The following is a 2307-nucleotide window of genomic DNA, read 5'->3' as shown; positions in this document are numbered from 1 at the left end:
GTTAACTTGTGTTATTCTATCTTTTGTTGGCAATGTGGATTTAGCACTAAGTGTGCAATTGAAAGGGCTTCCCTGGTGGCTTAGACGGTAAAGAATCCGCCTGCAATTGCAGAGACCTGGGTTTGAGCGGAGCTTATCTCTTCACAGTGAATTTGTTAAGTGCTGAATTATGGTATTGAGAATAATCATAGTTCTACTTATCTCCAGGCTTTTGAATTATGCTCTGGTCATGCTTATGAGACATTTTGTGGGTTGGAAGATTTTTCCTTTCCCACCTGCCTAGACATGATATGTTACAGAACAACTCCAAGTAAAAGTCTGACCACACAGCCCAACCCCCAGGGGAAGTCAGAGGACTTGGGAGGACAAGGAGACACCCTCAAATGCAAAGCCTATTTGTCCAGACCTCTGTCCCACTGAAAGCAAGCCTTCAGCCACCAGAAAAGCTAAGAAAGCAGTGGATCTAGCTTGAACCAAATAGAAGTCACGGTTGAGTAATATTGTGAGACAGACAGAATGTGAAAGCTTGGAAGAGAGAGACTGGAAAGCCAGACTTACTGGGGTAAGTGGCAGCATACTCAGCACTCGATCCAGAAGTACTCAAGAAAACAAAGCCTGCATTTAATGAGTAAAATGACTTGGGAGAAAATACATTTCAAGAATTGCAAACACTAACTTGTTAAATTAATATCAGCTAAGCTGTGGCCTTTATTTTGAAATGAACTTGTCTTCTAATTCTGAATGATTAGAAATTTGAAATTCTTTGGGAGGTGAAGCCATTGCAAAAGGGCAAATAAGGGGTCAACAAAAAGAACAGACAGAAAGTCTCATGGGAAGTTTTAAATTATTTTTTATTAAAAAAAATCTGGAGCATTAAAACAAAATCATGTCTTTGGGATAGGAATTAGACTTCCAAAAATATATCCTAAAATTTAATCTTACATAACTGCATTAGAAACTTTAAACACAAAGATATCAATGTAAGATTTTTATGAGAAAAATGAAGGTACCATAAATTCTTAAAAACATGGAAGTTGTAAAATAAATGATTTTCTTCAATGTAAATGAAGAAAACATCATGTTCAAACAATTTAAAATAGCTTAAATTGTGCATTATGATACATCAACTGAAAAATGTGAAAACTGCATTGGCGATGTATTTGCTATGTACACAAAAGTTTCAAAATACAGACTGACTATCTCTTTAGTTCATTTCAGTCGCTCAGTCATGTCCGACTGCTTGTGACCACAGCATGCCAGGCCTCCCTGTCCATCACCAACTCCTGGAGTCCACCCAAACCCATGTCCATCGAGTCAGTGATGCCATCCAACCACATCATCCTCTGTCATCCCATTCTCCTGCCCTCAATCTTTCCCACCATCAGGGTCTTTTCAAATGAGTCAGCTCTTCACATCAGGTAGCCAAAGTATTGGAGTTTCAGCTTCAACATCAGTCCTTCCAATGAACACCCAGGACTGATCTCCTTTAGGATGGACTGGTTGGATCTCCTTGCAGTCCAAGGGACTCTCAAGAGTCTTCTCCAACACCACAGTTCAAAAGCATCAATGCTTCGGTGCTCAGCTTTCTCTATAATTCAACTCTCACATCCATACATGACTACTGGAAAAGCCATAGCCTTGACTAGATGGACCTTTGTTGGCAAAGTAACATCTCTGCTTTTTAATATGCTGTCTAGGTTGGTCATTGGAGAAGGCGATGGCACCCCACTCCAGTATTCTTGCCTGGAAAATCCCATGGACGGAGGAGCCTGGTAGGCTGCAGTCCACAGGGTTGCAAAGAGTCGGACACGACTGAGTGACTTCACTTTCACTTTTCACTTTCATGCATTGGAGAAGGAAATGGCAACCCACTCCAGTGTTCTTGCCTGGAGAATCCCAGGGATGGGGGAGCCTGATGGGCTGCCGTCTACAGGGTCGCACAGAGTCGGACATGACTGAAGCGACTTGGCAGCAGCAGCAGGTTGGTCATAACTTTCCTTCCAAGGAGTAAGCGTCTTTTAGTTTCATGGCTGCAATCATGACCTGCAGTGATTTCGGAGCTCAGAAAAATAAAGTCAGCCACTATTTCCACTGTTTCCCCATCTATTTGCTATAAAGTGATGGGACCAGATGCCATGATCTTCGTTTTCTGAAAGTTGAGTTTTAAGCCAACTTTTTCACTCTCCTCTTTCACTTTCATCAAGAGGCTTTTTAGTTCCTCTTCATTTTCTGCCATAAGGGCGGCGTCTTCTGCATATCTGAGGTTATTGATATTTCTCCCAACAATCTTGATTCCAGCTTGTGCTT

This window comes from Bubalus bubalis, chromosome 7 (assembly GCF_019923935.1).
Source record: "Bubalus bubalis isolate 160015118507 breed Murrah chromosome 7, NDDB_SH_1, whole genome shotgun sequence".
Classification (NCBI taxonomy): Eukaryota; Metazoa; Chordata; class Mammalia; order Artiodactyla; family Bovidae; genus Bubalus; species Bubalus bubalis.
Note: the sequence above shows the minus strand (reverse complement) of the source record.